Raw genomic sequence first — 20996 nt, forward strand, 5'->3', positions numbered from 1 at the left:
TTGCTGACTAATTGTGGACTGCAAGAGACATGTTCGATGGGATGCTGAAGAGATGCATGCAGTGTTTAATGAGCTGAGATTAAGGAAAGTGATCTGTGCAATATAATATCGGCTGCAGAACACCAGGTGTGGAGGTGAGTGGGCCTGGGATTTTAATATTTTTACAGATGGTGAAAGGGAAATGGACTAAATCCTTTTCTTATTCAGCTTCCACTCTCTCCTGCCCTCCTCCTGCAGCATCAGACAGATGAAGATTTTCAAGAGTTAGTCCCACTTAATAGCTTGCAAGATCATTAAGTGGGTGAGGGCTGAAGTTAAGATTCCCTTTAAGGTTCTTTGCTAGGCCTACATCTTAGAACAATCTGGACATGGGAAAAAGAAATTCAGCAATCTTGGGATCTTCTCTCCCTCTGTTATCTCCCCATGGTTAAGCGTCTTTGAGACAGGGACCTATCTCTCTGTTTATGTCCTGAAGCACTATGTCATTTGATAGATTCATGGAAGTGACTCACTTAAGGAGTAGCCAGTGTGGTGCCCAGTCTTCCAGATGTCATTGGGCAAACTCCCACAATACCTGATCATTTGTAATGTTGGCTGGGCTGATGAGAGCTGTAGTTTTTTTGCCCTGGTATATATTTTTCCAGCATTCAAAAGGCGAGGGCATGCATTTTCTCCCTTCCATCTTGATGGGGCTTCCCTATAGAGTGAGACACTAGAGGATGCTATCAGTGTGCGCCATGGCTCCTCTCTTTGACAAAAGGGTCTTGAACCTCTGTCCCAGGAAGGCTATGAGTGCTTCCTGCTGGTCCTCTGCCAGGACACAGGGATGCGTGTCCTGATTTCCCTCCCCTTTGTTTGTGTGGAGTTCCAAGTCAGTGGTGGTGAGGAGAAAGAGACTTGAACCCATGTCTGGAAGGGTGCCTGGGAATTGCTGGCTGCAGCACTGGGGCTGCTGGAGTGGGAGTTGTATTGATTTGCACACTTCATTGGACGATTATACAGTGGTGTGTGTCTCAGGCATGTCCCCATTGTTGTGAGCTTATTGGCTACCTCTGCGAATGACAAGTGGGCATTAGTGGCAGCACAGTCCCTGATTGGTAAGTAACAGAGGGATGCTGTATCTGTTATTTTTTTCTGCCATTTCTGGTTGCATGTGTCTTTCCTCTCCCCTCTCCTCCAATAAGTTGCCACTGGATTTGGCAACTGCTGTCTCAACATAGAAGCAACATGTTTCTGGACCTGGTATATGTGAGCACAGGATTGCTCTTCCCTTCCTGGAAATGTTTCCATTCCCAAATACCAAATCATATTGACATTCTGTATACATCTTGCCTTCCGATGATGCAGGATAAATGAGGACAAATGACTCATCTGAACAAGCTGTCACCTGTCTGCTTCCATAATTTACCTGCAGCACAGCAGAACTTGCATTGGAATCAGTTATATTTATTGCTGCCAACACAAAGGTCTTAGGACTGAAGGATTTCCATCTGACAGCTCGTATACACAGCAGACCAAAATGTACAAGAAGACTATACTGAGGGATCAGGGCAAGAAAAGGGGCCATGTATTTTATTACTTGCATCAATGGTTCCTGTGCGTGCTTCTTCTCAGATTCCTGTTATGCTTCTACCCTTGATGTGCAGTGTTGTCACAGAGTCAAGGCCAATTCATTGACTGGTTGTTATGAGATTGGCAAAACAGTGTTTTCCTCCTAAAGTCCAGCTGCATATATATATTAGGGCTATCTTACGCACTCAGCAGAATCATGTAGGAAACGTTTCATACACTGTACCTGTCAGGGAACTGCCATCAGAGCAGGGGTGGGAAACAGAGGGGCAGTTGTGCTACAGGGAGCCTCCAAAAATCTTGCGAAACAGTTCCTCTTCCTGTGATGAGGAAAAACCCACCTCCAGTGGGAAAGAAGTGAAAGGACCAGAGGATACTGGTAGGAGCCTCAGCACCACTCCTGGCAAAGCAGGCCAGGAGGGAAGCACGCTCCTTTCGTTGCCCACCCTGCACAGAAGTCTAAAGCACAAAGAGGGAAGGAAAAGGCTGGGCATAATGAGGCTTTTATGCTAGGGGAGTTCCAGGAAACAGGCACTCCCGGATTCTGCTAGCGATTGAGGCAGACATGAACTTTGGGGTTCTGCACCTAAATAAAACTTGTAAAAGACAGGTCGGAGTCCTGCCTGGTTACTCGTGAGCCATCACTCTTACCATCTGACACTAGAGGATGCTATCAGTGTGCTGAAAGGTGGGGGGGTTACACTCCCCAAGTGGAGTACAGTGAAATTTTGTGTAGGGGAAGAGTTAGGGTCAGGGGCATCAGCTTGCGAGGTGGGAGCTTGTGGGGGTGGGGGGCAACGTCTGTGGTGTCATCACGCACATGAGCATCGCGCCTCACTCCCTAAGCTGGGAAGAAGCTTCCTGGGTTTTGAGAAGGAGGTGCCAAAGGAACATTGAAGAGAGTAGCCTAGCCCCCTAGGCTCTCTCCCCAATTTTTCTTATTGGCTTTGTGCATATGCACATCAATTTTCAATAACCTTCTTTTTCATAGTCACACATTTTCTAGAGTCATTACATACAAGTATTACAACCAAGATCATGTCTGAAAATAAGTTATGAAATATACCATGAAATAAAAACAAATGAGTAATTTGCTCCAGTCTTCTAAACTAAACAAATCTGTTATCCAGCAGTGTAAAGATGACTCTGGCATGTCTAGATGCTTGTGAAAGCTCTCACTTTTGAATGACTAGAATGTTGCCAATTGTACAAAAATTAAGAGACATGCCTGTTGTGATGCCCACTTTTTCTCTGTCCAAAAACAAACACACCAACTGGCATGCTGGTCCTGGAAGATTGCTGCCCTAGGGCTGAAAATATGTTTTCTAGGATGTCTAAGAAGTCCATCTACACCCCACATTTCTTATGTATTGTTCCTCCCAATGATTTGGGGTGACATTTTTCACTTAATAAGAAGAAAAAAATACTTTGAACATTTATGAAATGTGTGACACAAGAGAGGTAGAAAAAGGTATGTAGCTTCAGTGCCGTAGGCTAGGGGTGCTGATCCTTCATTTTAATATACAACTTAAAATTAAACTCATTTTGAAATGATACAGTACTTGGGGGAGCTCATTTAATCTACCACATCAAAGGAACTGAAGATGTTCCAATATATTGAGGCTCAAGTGTGTGAAAGTGGTTTAGTTTTTGTGAGTGGTCAGCCACATATATTCAAAGTTAGTCCTTTGATATCAAAGAGCTGGTTTTCCTTAATGGCTGTCCATCTGTAAAAGTAATTAACATTTGAGTAGAAGCTCCTAATCTGTTGGTCTCTAAAGTCATGGTGTTATATATCTTCACACACTTGTCTAAATGCAGAAGACATCAAATGATACAGCTAAATTTGGCCTCTTCCAGAAATACTCATTTTCAGAGGATCGAAAGTTCAGCACTGAAAATTAGCTAGACAGAGCCTGCAATTCAAAGTAGCCTTTCCTGAAAGTAAGTCTCACTGAACTCAGAGGGGACTTACTTCTTAGTAGATGTCCATTGGATTGCATTGTATGACTGCATTACTAAACACACTTACAAGGGAACACACTTGCAAGGTCCCATTGAGCAGAGTGAGTAAATTTGCATAGGATTATGCTGCCCAGTTGTAAACCAATACACATTTACTTCCAAAGGTGGTTGGTACTCACTAGACCTGGTGGAGCTGCTAGGAGGTCATGGGGTGTGACCTATGGGGTCATGGAATCACAATGGGGAGGGGAAGCACACTAAAATAAAAGAAAATTGAATCTGGGACACAACCAGCATATTGAGACCTACAAACAGACTTCTCATATGGCCCCTCAGCACATCTATTCTGTGGTTGTCTGCTGTAACAGACTTAGCTGGGTGGGATGTGCAGGCAGGATGCAGTCCATGCTCCCTTGCTCTGCACATTGAGTTCTCATTTGAACCATCCGACTTTTTATAATAGTATTTTAAATATGCCACTGTGTTTTACAATCTTTCACCCTTACAACAACTTTGTAAAGTGGGTTGTAGTGCAACAAATGGAACTGTTTTAGAACCTTGGAGACAGAGCAGGAGCAGGAAGAGAATCTGGTGTAAGTTTTCCTGGGCTACAGTCAGTTGCTCATTGTTGGTAATCTATGCAAGTTTAGGTAGTAATACATTTGTTTGCCTTTAAAGTACTACTAGACTATTATTTCACTTCTGTCCAGAGTGACTGGAGCCACCCAGAGTGGCTGGGGAAACCCAGCCAGATGGACAGGGTATAAATAAATTATTATTATTATTATTATTATTATTATTATTATTATTATTATTATTATTATTTTACCCTTTTGTCTGATAGGGTACTGGAGTAATGTACCCAATACCATCCAATGACCCTGTGGCAGAGAGGAGAAATGTTAAATTAGGTCCCTCGATCTTATGGTGGGCTGGTTTTTTTTGGCGTGGCAGAGTGTAAAGGCAAGACTCTTGCCAATTGGTGTACTGAGAAGGAAGATGTGCAATCACGATTAAGAATTATGAGCCCCAGAAATAAATGACCCTAGCATGCACAAACCATACCCTTTATAGAATTGGACAGCCTTTTCTTCTGAATGTCAGAATGCAAGTGTCACTATATTCAATCAGGACTCAAAAGAGAAGGCAGCACAAAGGCACTCAACTCACATGCTTCAGATTATCTCCTTGGGAAAATTCCCATCCTGCGAGTGCCATATTTAGAAAAGTCAGTCTGTGATAGAAGTTGCATTTCCGAGACCTTATGGATTCAGACCTTACGTGCCTTTATTTTCGAGTCATATCGCAGCAAGGCTGTAATTGAAAATAGACATGAGTCAATGAATGAAGAGTTCAATATCCCAGTAAAGAAAAAGAGCACAAGGTTAGTATAATAAAGCAAGGATTAGACGAAGGAGGGCAGGGGGGAGCCTGAACAACCAAAGCAACAGCTGCAGATTTATGTAGTAAATGAAGTCATAGGAGAGATGCCAGTTTTAAAAAGATTAAAGCCGCAGTCTAAAGATACACACAAGCCTCCTGTTCTGTCGCAGGCTGCACTTGAAGTCCATAATTCCCCCCTCCCCATTTTGAGGGAAGAGTTTATTATTTATCGATTTAGCTGAAGTATTTTTATACCACCCTACGGTCATATTCCCAGGGCAGTTTACGAAAAGAATAAAGCAATTAAAATGCAAATACTAAACACACGCATGGACACAAACTGGCAGCCACAACATTGTTAAAACAAGAGAAAAAGCAATAAGCAAGATTAAAATCTATTTCAAATGTTATAGGGGCAGCTTGTGAAAAACAGTAGCTTTGAAGCCCCATGGAGCTCAGCCCTCTGGATCTGATTCTAAATATGCTGGTTTTGAATTATGGTGGATAAACCCAGTGTCAGTCAAAGGCAGCCAAAACAGCACCAAGCTTACATACCTGCTAGATCAGGGGCTAGAAATTCTTAGAGAAGTCTGAAGCATTTCACCTAGTAAGTATTGAAGGTGCAACTCAGGAACTAAACTGTGGTGTGAGTCTGGCTCTGAAGAGAGTAGGGTAGTGACAGGAAGAGTGAATAAGGAAATGATTAGTGCCATGTCAACTAAATATCCACCTCACCTGCTTGCATTTGGGGGCACAGCTGTGTTCACCCCAGTAACCAATTTTTATAATTTATTTACTGCATTTATAGCTCACCTTTTTCTCTAAGGAGCTCAAGGTGACTTACATGGTTGTCCTCCTCTTCCTTAAATCCTGTAAGGTGGGTTAGACTGAGAGACAGTGATCAGTACTAGGTCACCCACAGAGCTTCATGGCCAAGCAGGGATTAGAACTCTGGTCTCTCAGATCCTAGTCTGACATGCTAACCACTAGGCCACACTGACTATTTTGGAGTACATGGTGCTCCCCCTCATTTAATTGCCACAAGGAAGGACCCTGTGAGGTGCAATCCTGATCACACAGCAGATTTTCCCCATGGACAGTACAGGGGTGGGAGAGAAGCTGGCAAGGGACACAACAGAGAGACAAGTCCCAGTATCTCTCTAGACAATGCTACTTGCATGGAGACAAAAAATTAAAATGCCTCACTACAGCTTGTATCATGGTCATAATAGGTGACTCTGTGAATGGGAGCATCTAATCCTCAAGAAATGTGGGTGCTCTTTGGGCGCCTCAGGGGAAGACCATTCAAGTGAGCTCGTCTGAGCAACGCAGATTCTGATACCATCCCTAATAAAGAAACCTACTAGCCAAAATTTGAGCTTTCAATATTTTCTGAAGTACCTACTCCCATTCCATTTTCCAGTCTGCAGACAGTGGCAAGCATAACTGTACAAAGAGCTAATAAAGCACATATTAGGCATTTTAAATACTACTGAACATTATTCTCTATTGTAGCCCAAGAGCCTTGGTACCTCCAAACAAAAAGCTGCTTTCAAAGATGGCATGCCCACCCCGAGTCCTCAACACAAACGTTCATCATGAAACCACCACAAACCTTTGCAATAAAATGCCCTCGTGCCCTTTTTCAAAAAGCTAGTTCAAAGAAGCAGAGCAGACTTGTGCTCATCATTTATTGATGTGGTGAAGGTAATTTCTGAGGAAGCTTCTGGTTTCAGTCAGCTCCCTTCCTTCCTTTCACACACAAATGCAAACTGTTGTTGAGTGTTTAGAAGGACCTTGGTGATATGAAAAGAAAAAGACAGATGGGTATGGGGGTTAAATTCCTGTTCCAGCTCACACTTCCCTTTCCTTCTTGTTTAGATAACAGGGGGTAGAGACATACTGTCAAGAACCATCACAACTTCGTTTCTCCCTTCCCTCAGTTGCCTTGATGCTGGGCCACTGTTCCTCTCCACATGAGTTGCATCAGGAGAGGAGAACCTCCAAATGTTGTTGGATTGCAACTCTCATCGAACTATTGGCCATGATGGTTGGGGTTGGTGGGCGTTGTAGTTTAGCAACAACTAGAAGACTAATGTTTCCCCACTCCTGAGCTATACTGTTCTACATCCATTCAGTTCAAGGGAGGTCCTCCATCATCTCAGTTGGAGGTGTTTCATTAGACCAGGTGTGAGGAACCTTTAGTCCTCCAGATTTTGCTAAACTGCAACTCACATCATTCCTGGTCATTGGCCATGCTTGCTGGGGTGATGGGACTTGTAATTCAGCAACAACTGGAGGGCTAAATGTCCCCCACACCTTGTATGTAAGGTTGCCACTGTTTCCACCAACAGTAGGGTGTACAGCAGCATATCCCTCAACTGTCCTGATTCAATTTATTGAATCAGGGCATCCCATTTTTGGCATGCTCTCATGTGAGAACACGGTGTCCAAATAATGTGTTTTGGGGTGCCATATTCTCACACAGATCACATGACTCGCACAGGAGCATGGCCCCAGAAGACACTGGTCTTGGTCTTCCACTGGGACATGTTGGAGAGTATGCAGCAGGGCCTGGAAAAAGTCAGATCACTGAGGCTGCAAGCCTAACTTTCTTTGGCATAAGCCTTATTGAACCCATTGAAATGTGTTTTTGAGTAGATGTGTATAAGACTGCACTGCTTCAGTGTGAGCTGGGGATGAGCCCAACAAAATAATATCATTCGCTTACTTTTGGCAGGTTAAAGGGTAAGTAGGTTTTCAGGATGTGAAAATGGAAGGTTCAAGTTGAGCCACAAGTCATTTTTGACTACCATGGCATTTTGGACTGTAGTCTACAGCCCCATCCTTCAGGGAAAGGTCTTTAAGGCTTAAAGGGAAGCATCAATATTTTACTTCCAGTAACGTAACAGCAACTGAAAACATAATGAGAAAAAGCCAATAACCACTGCAATTTGTGCTTCATAAATTGTTTAGCGCTGCTACATTTTACGGGATTCAAATTTTAGGAACAGCTAGTGAAGCTTTACATATAGTGCCCTGGGCATTCTTCTAAATGTTTGCAAAGAAAGGCTTCTGCACTTCTTACCATTCTAAGCTATGAATAGGCTTCTTCAAGTAATTGGAAAATAATAGTGAAAATGAAGCCATAGTAATTGACATTTCTGCTCCTTTTGTCTTATTAAGAGAAAACTAATTTTGTTCCATGGAAAACCCATTGATAAACACCAAGTATTTCCAATTCAAATGTTGGGATGGGTTAAATTTTTAGATAATGGTGAACAATTTTAATACTCACTCCTGAGACTAATTACCGGTGGGTAGCAATGCATCTTTATATAAGCGTGAGACATTGTATTAAAAAAATGCGTATCTAGATTGAACAACTACTCAATTTTTAATATTTATTTAATTTATGATATATCATTCGTAATTATTTCTCTACTTACAATGTACATAGCGTTGTATCGAGCTACTCAAAACCAACACATTGACATTAATGGACCTATAGTAGTCCTGTTCTTATTTTGATAGTAGGTCTATCTGAATAGAATTAATATTGGCTATCTGTTTCAGTGGAGAGGTTTATTCTGACTCTTACGATGCATTTCCAAACCGTTTTATTGGCTGGGGAACAAATATTTTTGTGCATTAGCACAATGATACTTCAGATTGCAGTCCATCTTAATATCAGCTTTATTGGTGGTATGATACATTCTATTATTTGTGATTACTTTTGAAAGTCAACACTTTAATCTCATTAGCTGTTCATTGATGAGTGGGTTCGGAATGCAAAACTAGCACCTTGTCTGGGGAGCAAGACGCTGATGAAAAATATTAAAGATTACTGCAAAGAAAATTGACTGTCTTTTATAGTTAGATTCAGTTCGGTTCCTACTTGAAATGGGATGGAGGATAGAAATTGAGCAGGACAGACACCTTTAAAATCAATGGTTATTTTTACAGATTCTGAAGGAAGGAAAATGGTAAAATATTTAGAAGAGTGTGCTAACTCGCATGGAAAAAAACCAACGTAAACCAAATTTGAACAATGTAGTTTTGCTTTAATCATCACAGATTTGTGGCATTTGCCTGTTTATTTCAGGTTCCTTTAAGTTTTGACTTTTTCTGAGCTCACAGTGGATAAAATTTAGCACAGAGTTAAGGTTACTTTGCTGAAATGCTTACTTCATTGTTTCTTAGAGTTTTACTTCAAAATCCTATGCATATTTGCATGGTAAAAAGCCTCACTGGGATTACTCCCAGGTAAATGATTTCAGGATTTCAGCTCCCATTGCTCTTATTTTTGTGCTCTGATTGTACACTGTGGGTTTTACATGAATGGGGATGTAGACCTGGCTCGTTACATTGCAATACAGTTCTAAATGGGAACCACTCTTCAGATAATAAGCAGTCTATAAATGGAAATCATAAAAAGTAGAATTAATGAATGAATGGTGGTGCCCTGCTTTTCTAATAGGCACTCTAAGTGGTTTGCAACGAATATTGCATCATAATTCAAATAGCTTTTCTGAGATAAATTGGGACTCTTCACTATCCTCTGATGATGTTTGATTGATTGTATGTTTTGTGAGTTTAATGGTTCAGTGGTACTACTGTCATTTTCATTTATTGCCATTTCAGAAGGCAAAAACCAACAGGCCCCATTTTTTTTGGCTGACTGGCACAATGAGTAGATTAAGGATAGTGGCTGAAACTCTAGCAGATGGGCTGAGCCTGGCTTCCACAACAGGAAAGGCTGAAATTAGATGCTGCAAAGACTGTATGGATGGAACAGTCTAGCACCTCCTCCCCCTCCCTTCCACAATGTGATATGACATCATCTGCGTGCAACATGACATCATTTCATTGATAGTCTGTCCAGGCCTCCAAACAGCAGCCAATAAAGTGGAGCAGAGATGGAAACCTAACAACGCAATAATGTAAAGTCAACTGTTATTAGGTGTTGCGGGGGAGAGAGAGAAGGAGGTAACAAGATGGCTGCTGCGTTGGCGCTAGTCTCATGATCACTGCACCATTTAATTTCAGCCTGGGGCCAGGTTATGAAAATCAAAGATCCTGCAAGGATCCCTATGAAACATATGCAACCAATATGGCTTTTGTACTGACCAGACCAGAAGATGGGCTAGCCTTCTCCCTTTTGCCTCACACAATGATTCTGTTGTTGGAATGCTGGTACCCACTTATCAGTGTACCATATCACCTGTGTTTATCTTTAGGACTGTGGTGATGAGTCTTTCAACTGTTTTGTCTCCGACAATAGCCATTTAAATCTGGCTTCTTTTAAAGTCCCTCTCCTGGCACTCTGAAGTGTCTTGAATGTACTTTCAGACACATGGATGCACTGATTTAAATAGTTTGAAATGCCTCCTTTTCAATTTATAATATCTACCTGTGTCTTCTTCCTCTTCAGTTTCCAGGGTGAAAGCCTTCTTACCCTCCTCCCTATTGTTTTTCACAAGTACTGATTAGCAGGAAGTTTGTGCTGAGTATAATAATTGGGGTAGATGAGATGCTGAAGAAGTCAAGAAAATGAACAGAAAAGCCAACGCTCTGATACGCGAATGACAGGGTGAAATTATGTCTTTATGCTTCTCTTGTGACAGGCAGGCTAAAAGGTGAGCTAATTTTGCAATATTCTGAGACACCTTTATGGTATTTTGCTGTAAAGACAGTTGTTCCTGTCAGACAAAAAATATGTTGTGAATATTCTGCACCACCACCACCTATCCTTTCAGATGAAAATTGCAGCTGCAACATATCTGGTGGCAGTTCCCCCCTTTCTTCCATTTTTCTGTTGCCATAGCAATGCATGAGACACCAAAACTGCATCATCACACTTGCCTAGAGAAATACTTTCACTGTATTTAATGGAAGTTTTTGCTTTAACTAATCATCACTCTAACTAATCATCATTCCTTACATTTTCAATAAAAAATCCCTCACTTTAGCATTTTGTTATTAACCCCAGGGGTATATTTTCTTAATTTTCTGTGAATAGAGAATCTAACATAACAGAATGATATATTTTTAACAACAGCAAGAGGTACTTTTGTCAGCTATGTAAGCTAAAACAGTATGAAATATAAGATTTTCCATTTTCCTCACCAAATAGACCATAATATTTTTGAGCAAGGGCTCAGAAATGTTTAGTTTCAGTCCTTGATTTTTGTGTCAATGGTGTTTTGGAATATGTGAAGTATATTTGAACATTATATTTTAAAAATTCAAAATAGCGCACTAAAACAATCAATACATTTCCATAGCTATGTGGCATCTATCATAGAGGTCCTCAGACTTTGTCTAGAAACACCCATCCAAATGGAAGGAGGGTCTGAGTCCCCAAATCCCAAAGTTTCTAAAAGGTCATGTATGGATGTAATAATAAAAACAATTGTAATAAAAATGAGATTCAGTGAAGAGAGCCTCTTTTTACTACCATGCAACCATAGCCAACTCCCCTGATACCCCTTACTTTTAGAAACTGTATTGAAGCAATAAGCTACTTCTCTAACCTGATGCTGTCTTTTGCTATATTGCTTTCCCTGGAATGCTCATGGCATCTTAATGATTAAAACGAAAAATTTCTGCCTGCCTCCTGCTGTATCCATTCACTGACATTCAAATGACATGAATCTTTCCTACCAGTGGTTCCACTTACATTTCTCCCTCTTGTAGCAGAAACTTCTTTCATACCACTTGCTTTGAGTCACCCTTCAGTGAAAAACGTATTGATAAGAATGTCGGCTGTCTCCTTAGTAGACGCTGCATAGGGGGGTGGTTGTGTTGGAGTGAAGATGAACTTGGCCTGCGGCAATGGAGGGAAGAGGCAGGGCTGGGATTAGCCAGCAAGGAAGGCCCCCTTTGTCAAAGAATGTTATGAAGAAGAAATAGTAGAGATGCCTCTGCCATGGTTATTCCCATAGTTATTCTTTATTTTAGAGCTATTCAATGTCACTTTTAAATTTTCTTTTGGATTTGCGCTGAGGTCAAGATGCATGCAAATTTGCCGCATGAGTTCCGATTCCCTTTGCATTTTGCAGTGAAACTGGAACTCATAGCATTCCTAATATCTGAAAAACATTTCGGAGATAACGTTCAGCTGGGTACACGGAATCTCTCTGTGGGGTTGGGGCTGGGGTTTCAGCTAGCATTTAAAAGCATACTGAGCTAACTTGCACATTTCAAAACAATATGCAAAAGTGAAACATGCAATCCTTCCAAATTTCCACTTCTCTGAATTTTGCGACGCAGCTCTGCAGCCCAGTAATGTGCACAAAAATGCATGCAGATGGGACTGAAATATAGTGGCAAGCAGGCCCATGGGTAACGGATGGAGGTGAAATGAACCACACCTTGTGATCCACCACCTGAGGCACATTCCCCCCAATGCAATGTTATAGGACCGGCCCTGTCTATATTTTCATGGTGTTTTACTCTTGTCATCACCATCACCATCATTATCTTCAAGCTATGTTTCTTCAAGCACAGTTTCTATGCCAAACTGTGTTCATTCCCCAGAGTGAGGACTAACATACATTTTTTTTTTTAGTAAGTGCAAATAGATTTGCTTTTAAATGCAAACTGAATTGAATTCCTCCCCCGTTCTCTATTACTCAGTGTCTCAATATTTTACCTCGCTGTCCCTGTGTAGATATTATTAGCTTACAATATTTGTCTAAATATTTAGGGAGAAAGGGCATCCAAAAATACCTGAATATGACTGGCGTTTAAAATGACATATAGACAAGTGTAGACCATTAATTAGATCCACAAATGCCAGCTTTCATATAAGATACCATGTATCACTTTTCTAGGCCTCCAAATAACAACACGCCAAACTACTATGGAAATATATATTCTTCCTGCAGTTTCCATAGCTTAAAAAAGGTTAAATGTGAAGCTCAGGCCATTATGGAACTAACTTCCAGAGATGAAAGCATGAAGCATTGTTCCTAGAAGTCATTATTACCAGGCAGCAGAAAAGGATGTCCATCACATTAAAAACCTGTCATGGGTTTTCTTTATGAGGAGCATTATTGGAAGCTGCTATTCCTGTTCCCCTTATATATTTTTTTTTTAAAAAGTCATTTTTCATCATATTTGTTAGCAATTTTTAAACTCTTTCTTCTTTTCATAGTACAGAATCCATCATTAGCAAGATACATATCTTTTATTGAGCGCCTTCTTATTTAGCACTCAACAGAGGTGCCTATTGTTTTAACTTTTAAACTCCTCTAAATATAAAGAGCACCCTGCAGTTGAGAGGGTGATGGTAAAAAAATAAAAACAAAAGCTTGCAAAACAAAAGACCCTTCTGGGAGTGTATTAGTGTATTTTTCATCAATGAACTTCAAGAGCAGCTTCCAAATTCAAAGGAAGCATTTAAATACAATCCTCGTGTAAATAACAATAACAAATAAATGCATATGCATTTCAAATATATAAAATGCAAATGCAAATCCCATTAATCAAAATGGAACTCATTTTTCTCCTTCTTCCCGAAGTACATGGAGAATAGCCATCCACGTAGCAGAGTGTCTTCACTCTGGGTTCAGGGAATTACGATCCCTCCCCCTGGGGGCAATCAAAAAGCAGATAACGAAAAAGAGTTCTTACCACATAATTTATTCAGTATTCACACAGAGAGACAAAGGAATGCTGTCTCTCTTAGATAATGGAATTGCTCCAAGTAAAGTCCCACTTCTTCAGTCCCTCCTAATCTACGTTACCCCTGCACCAGCTAGTCAGTGCTTTCTGCCTCTCAGATTTCTGTTCTGCTACTCTCATGGCCTGCCTGGTTTTGGGAGGGGGGGATCAGGAATGCTTTCAAGAGATACTGAATCTGTTATCTGTCTCTTCTCAGGTGCTTCTCCTTCCTGCTGCTGCTGCTGCTCCAATATTTCCCAGCTTTTCGTCTCAGCAGTATCTGAACTATGCCCTTCTGCAAACCACTGTTCTAAATCTATACTGTCCTCCTCTTCTTGGGAAGGTGCAGGGTGTGTGTGGTGATCACACAGGGTCCCCAGACGTTTCACTGTCTATTGATCCCTGTGCCACCACGTTATTTCTCACTGCCACCACCCAGGCCCTACCTGGTACAATACTGAGTCCAGTCAGGGTTAAATTGGAACATAAACTTTTATTTATTTATTGCAGTTTAACAAGTGTGTGATTTCATAAACAGTATTGGTCAATTACAATCATGGGGTGCCTATCTAGACCTATAACTTCTGCTACCTGCTCTCACTCACTAAACCACCTCTCAGATATTTACTTGTCTTCCTAGTCCCTAGCTATTCCTGACTCAGCTATTTTCGCTACACTAACTCAACCTACCCACAGACTCTATCCCACTCCAACCAACCACCCAACTCCCAACGAACTCATGCCCTTTGCCCCTCCCAGAGCTGGTTTTATAGTCCCTCTGACTCCATCCCCTGGGTCCTGATTGGGTAACCTGTTTAACTATTTCACCTCCAGCATTCTCATATGTTAATGTCATAGGTGGTGGCTCCCACCATTCCTCAGTCCAGCCCCTGGCATTGAGCACTTCTTTTACTGCTGTGTATAATTTCCTGGAATATCCAGAAAACCTAGACATAGGTACAACCTCTTTATTTTACTCATCTATAAGTATTTTCATGCTTTGGACTGATCACTTTTAAAGGATTCTGATCCACCTAAAGTTAATCATGGCTGGGTCTCACAGAAAGTAATCAGAGTAAAGTTAGTGGCAGGGTAGTCTTACACTGGATCACAATCACTGATCTGTCTAGTTTAGTATTAGCTACACCAAGCTTTCCAAGGTTTGCAGATAAGACAGTTTTCTCAGCACCACCAGGAGTGGTCAGGGGCTAAACTTGGGATCTTTACATGCAAAGTGTGTGTTCTACCACCGAGTTGCATTCACAGTGGACATAAGCTGGACTGGGACTTCATGGCTCATATACAGTAATTACAATAGACATCCATTCAGTCTGGTCCTTGCTATTTGAATGGCAGTGCCTGTGGGTTTGAGACCGGGGAGATGCAACAGTTACATCAGGGTAGCTTTAGGAAACATGGTATTATTTCAGAGTTGTGGCGCCTTTTCTGGCGTAAATGTTCTAGATCAGGATACTAGTAGTGCAGCCAAATAAGAAGAGAATACATTTTCCTCATAATTTCACTGGAGTGAAATTTATCTGCAAGTCCAGTCATTCTGTGAGCAGAGTGGTGTGAGTAGGCACAATTTTGTCTGTTGCCTCACCCAGGGAATGCCTTGTGCAATATCTTCATTGTGTCCATTCTGCTGCCCATAAAGTTCCCCATTCACAGCAGGAACATATGAAGCTGCCTCCTACCAAGTCAGACCATTGTTCCATTTACCTCAGTATTGTATACACTGACTGGCAGTGGCTCTTCAGGGGTTCAGGCAGGGCATATCTCACCATCCCACCTGGAGAAGGCAGGGATTGAACCTGGAACCTTTTGCATGCATTCAGCTATGGCCCTTCCTGTAACACACACACACACACACACACACACACACACACACACACACAACCTCTTATGCTCATACCACACATACACACCATTCCTATATTACTCACATGATGAACAACTTTCTCACACAGGGTAATAGCTGACAAATACCAGTATAATGTTGCCTAGTAAAATGAGTTTTCGCTTCCCAAATTTCATAGCTTGTAAATATACAAGTGTCATGCAAGATTCCTCCTAATGACTAAAAGCAACTTATGTGTATCAAGTATGCAAATTGATACAATATGTTTTCCAATTAGACATGGACCAGTGTTGGTGGTGATATTAACAATCCAGCATTAAAACCAATTCAATCACTGACTTCTGCACTTGGGACTGAGTTTATGCCAGGGATCACTGGAGCTTGGTCCTGACTTTTTCTTTTTTTTTCCAGTGTCAAGACTCAATCTCAGAACACAGAAGGTTTGAATGGATGTAATTGTCTATGACCACACACAGAGCACAACTCCTCTATCACTTAGTAACTACAGAGTTTTCCCACTCATCAAATATTAGGGAAGGGCTTTCAGATCACCGAGTGTTTGTTTCCGGATAAATGTGAGTCCTATCATTGCTTTCTCTAGAAATTAAGCACTACCAACACTCCCATTAAAATTCTGAATGGACGGAATTCCTGGCACACGCTTCACTGAAGTCACACACCCCCCAACTTCCATTTTCCCACTGAGAATGGTATATTAAAATGTGTCTGTCTTCATCAGTCATCACCCCACAGATGATACATCTTTACTCATTTCACATCACTTGTAGTTTGTCTGAAAATAAAATTGCTTTGTCAGCTCTCTGATGATCGTCTCAGAGGACTTGTCTTCAGAGGCTCTCTTCCTGTGCCTGAATTTCTAAGCACAGTGGGCTGAGCAGTACACATATCCAATAAAGTTGACTTTCTCCCCTGTAATAGAGTAATCACTCCATGATTCTTTTTAGTCACCTTGATATCAGCTTAGGGAATAGCATGTTTGAGGGTGGATTCATTCAGCTAGGCTAGGAGCCCAATTTCTCATTTCGTCTTTGCTGTGCCATGAACATAAATGACTCACACCAACCCTGGACATTATACTTGCCTACTGAAATAAATGAAATCCTCATTTTAAACAGAAATGCTTAAAAAGATTTCCATTGAACCGTTTTGGCACAAAAATGAGCTTTTGGGAAACCCGACATGTTTCTTCAAAAGACATCTCAAAGCTTATCTTTTTCACACTATTCGGCTGCTGATTCATTTTCATTTTTTTATTTTATTAAATTACTCTTTTCCTTCTACCTGTAATTTGGGAGTGTGATGACCTCACTGAGGACAAATTAAGGTGATTCAGAGTGAGGAACATGCCAATCACAAATACTGCTGTTGCTCTGAATTAGCTCTGTTTGCCCTCAGTAAGGTCACTACAAAGGAAAATCTGGTTGGTGCTTTGTGACAATGTCACTATTGCTCAGACGAAGGAGGGCAAATGGGGGACTGTGAAGAGGCTGACAAGAGGCTAGTACTGCCTGGATGCTAAGTATGGTGGTGTAAAATGCCTCAATATCTCCTGAGAATTAAACCACCAGTTTTTGCAGGTGGAGAAACTTCAACATTTCAGATCAGCTTGTTAAAATAAGGTGTAGCATGGACAAGCAGTGTTGAATGGACATTGTTCCTAGGACTAGCCTGCCACTAGTCTAGCTGGAGGCTCCCTCAGTGCGGTCATTTCCTGTTACTGCCCATCATGGACCTCCTGTTGATTCTCCCAGCTCTCAATACAATAGGAGACTGGGTTCAGGGTGGCAGATGTAGGTCAGCACCAAGATTACCGGTAGCCCACTTAATGGTCACAGTAATAGCCCCCTGGCAGTGTTGTTGCTGCTGCTTAGTGGGAAGAGGATGGGCAAGGCAATGGCAAGGTCTGAATGCTGTGAGAGCACTGGCAGGAGTGCTGGGTTGCTTTTGCCAGTCTGCCAATCCAGTTGCTTTCTCACATATGGGCCTGATCGCCAGCTGATGCCACTTTTTCCAGCTTTGAAAAAAGGCTGCTTACTCTCTTTGTGATTCAGCCTAGCTCTGGTGTAGCAGTCAGGGGTTGGCTCCATGCATCTCCAAATTCAAAGGGCAATGCATGATTCAGTCAGATGCCACCCCTCCCACCATTTCAGGGACTGAAACTGACCAAGCAAGCAGTTGAATCGCACATCAACACTGACTCAGGGCAGTATGTACGGTGCACACAGCTGTATCCTCTCTAGGACCTTGCAACTGCTCCTTGCACACCCAACCCCCTCTAACTTTTGTTGCCTTCAACAACAATGCCACCCTAATTAGGGGTGGCGCCGGCCCTGGGATCAACCCTTAGCATCTATAACTTGATGCCTAGTCATCAGTCTATCAAGCCATGAATTTCAGGAGAGAGGGCCCATATATATTTGTTCCCTTAAATTCTGTTCAATATTTCATGGACATCAGCCATTCCTTAAAATCCAATTTGTGCCAAGCTGTGTCCAGCAAATGATGTTAAGAATGCAGCACAGTCCTCTCCAGTGGTGAGCAATGAAATATTAAGGCGAGCTCTGCTCCATACTAAAATGTAAAAGTAGGTTCTCGGAAGGGAGATATCGTCACACCTGTCCAATAATGTCACTTTCCCCCCCACTTTGAATTCCAGGTCAGGTAATGACTGTGCCCAGAACTGCCTGGAGGAAGTTATTAACTGCATTGTATAGTGACACTATCTGCAGTGCTGTAATGTTTCAATTAAAAGCTGCATTTAAAATTTTTCATGATCTAATAGGAAAGGAGAAAGAAAAGCAAATGCAGTGCAAGGCTGCCTTCTGTCACACACAGATTGGAACAACGCTGGGACATCTAATTTGTGCATATCAGTTGATCATACGGGAAGAGTGGCAGAACCCAAAGCAACACAGAGCAAATTAACTAAAGCGATGACAAATGATGCCACTAATATCTGAGAGTTTCCATATCAGTAAAAAAACTGCATATCCGCAGATAAGTGTCCTGAACAGGAAGCTGGTTTGAAATTGTTAGACACACAACAGAAAAAGTAGCAACAAAACCATTGCATGCTGTTGTGCAAAGAAGTCAACCACAAATGCAGCTCCAATTAAGATCTGCACCACTACTTAGATACATATATGTATCTTTCATACCATCTTGAAAGGGGGAATTACTGGGCCATTACTGATAGCTGAAGGAAGCATTGAAGGCTCTAACACACAACCGTACCGTAAGATCCTTTGAAACATGCTGGAAATAAGGTTAGCCATCAGGGAGAACTCTTACAGAAAGGGTGGGAAGTGGAAGGTTGAGGCAGCCACTGGTAGTACAAAGCAAACATATTTATCTGCAGATCAGAATGTTTTGGTTTTAAGAAAAATCATTTAGAGAGTTTGCTGGCATCCTGTCTTAAAGTCCTGCAAAGGTAAAGGCTTCAACGGAACTGTGTGGGTAGCTTTAACATTAATATACGAACTGTTGTAGCCCACTTGTAAGAAGTGAACATAATGGAGGCAACGCTCTCTATTTGCACAGGAAACGATAGAATGGAGCTCCCAGACTGCTGGTTGCCTCTACCAGAACTGCTAATATTCTAGGTAAAGGAGACTCCGACAATCATATAGCTATTGGGTAGGCAAACTAAGGCATGGGGGCTGGATCTAGCCCAATCGCCTTCTAAATCCAGCCCACAGACAGTCTGGGAGTCAGCATGTTTTAACATGAGTAGAATGTGCCCTTTTATTTAAAATGCATCTCTGGGTTATTTGTGGGGCATAGGAATTCGTTCATTTCCCCCCAAAAAATATAGTCCGACCCCCCACAAGGTCTGAGGGACAGTGGACCAGCCCCCTGCTGAAAAAGTTTGTTGGCCCCTGATATAGCTACTTTCCTTAGCTCATTCCTTCTTTTGTTAACGCTTGCTTACTTTGTTTTTAAAGACATCTAAATTGGTATTCAATGTTAAAATGTACCCTCGGGGTTCCTTGGTGTGAAAATAACCCCATGAAGAAGAAAATCCATGCCCAACCAAAGGAGTGCCTACTTGAATAAAATATTGGGGGGCCCAGGTAACCCCAGATAATTGATCACATGATGAAGTGCACACCATTTGAATGGCAATGCCCACCAACCTGAGGCCAGGACTTCGGACCCCCTCAAATATTTTATTGGGGGAGGCGAAGCCCCCTCAGCCCCTAAGAGTTGGCTCCTATGCCCAACCAAATTCATCATGTGGAAACAGAGAGGATTTACCAACTCCCAAAGAATGAGGGTGAAAGGAGAGAAATTCAGAGAAACTAATTCAAAAGGCAGTTCCTCAGAGTCCTGCTGAATCTTCACAAATACACATATTTCCTCTTTGTCTTCTGTGGGGTAGAGACAGATTAGACTCCATGACAAAAGGTATGTCCTTACAGTAGGGGGGCCTATTTTTGGCAGTGTCTCTGTGGCAAGTACTATTGCACATGCTTTATTTAGATAAGCTCTCACAGCTCAGTAGTTAAGCAAACTCTGGGGTGCTTGTGTTTACCAGAATGTGAGATTTTAAGGGCCTGGAGTAAGGCTTTTTCCTTAAAAACAAAAAACCTTCCTACACAATAATGCTCTGAGCTGTCCCAGTAGAGAAGAAGCTTGCTTGACCAAATTCAATGAGATCCTAATGGAAAGAACCTAATGCTGTCAAATTTCTTCCTTATCTTATAACCTTAAACTCAAACAGATCAGCAATAGCCTCTAATTTAATGTCTTGGCTCATCACTCATGAGTAATGAGTATTCTGAAGCCTCATGTTACTCTGCAATTGTGCTTTTCTGCCTTGTGTAGTTCTACATTTTCCTATGTAACTGTGTATCTCTGTATTTCTCTAGGTCTATGGGCTTTGCAAGAGGTAAGATTATCCTAAATATTACCTGTTGTTGTTAAGCAGAGGATTTTCTTTTTTAAAAAAACTTAAAACCTTCATTTAAATGTCTTTTAAAAAATACACACAGTGCTCTGCTTGGACAAAACAAAAATAAAACAACTACAATCCAGAACACTTCAGAAATCAGCAGGCAATCCTCAAGACAGACTTGATTCTGTGAAATAATTGGAGGCTTGTAAAGGCCTACTGGACGCAGACAATCACCAGAAAGAAAGGCCTATACAGTGGTGCCTCGCAAGACGAAATTAATTCGTTCCGCGAGTTTTTTCGTCTAGCGATTTTTTCATCTTGCGAAGCACGGTTTCCCATAGGAATGCATTGAAAATCAATTAATGCGTTCCTATGGTCAAAAAAAGTCCAAACAAAGCCAAATTTGGTACAACAAGAGTTTATTAAGTGCTCTTTAAAGTCACACATACTGTAAAGAGCATTTCAAAATTCAAACCCAGAATTTTTTTTAAAAAACAGCAGAGTGGTCCAATGGTCACTGAAAATCATAAAAATGCAGGAAAAAACCACACAAGCTTCCAGATTCTTGCAAACCCCTCCCCAACTGTTCCCCCAGCCACCCACCACACAGAAATTCAAACCCAGAATTTT

Source organism: Podarcis muralis, chromosome 6 (assembly GCF_964188315.1).
Source record: "Podarcis muralis chromosome 6, rPodMur119.hap1.1, whole genome shotgun sequence".
In the NCBI taxonomy this organism is placed as follows: domain Eukaryota; kingdom Metazoa; phylum Chordata; class Lepidosauria; order Squamata; family Lacertidae; genus Podarcis; species Podarcis muralis.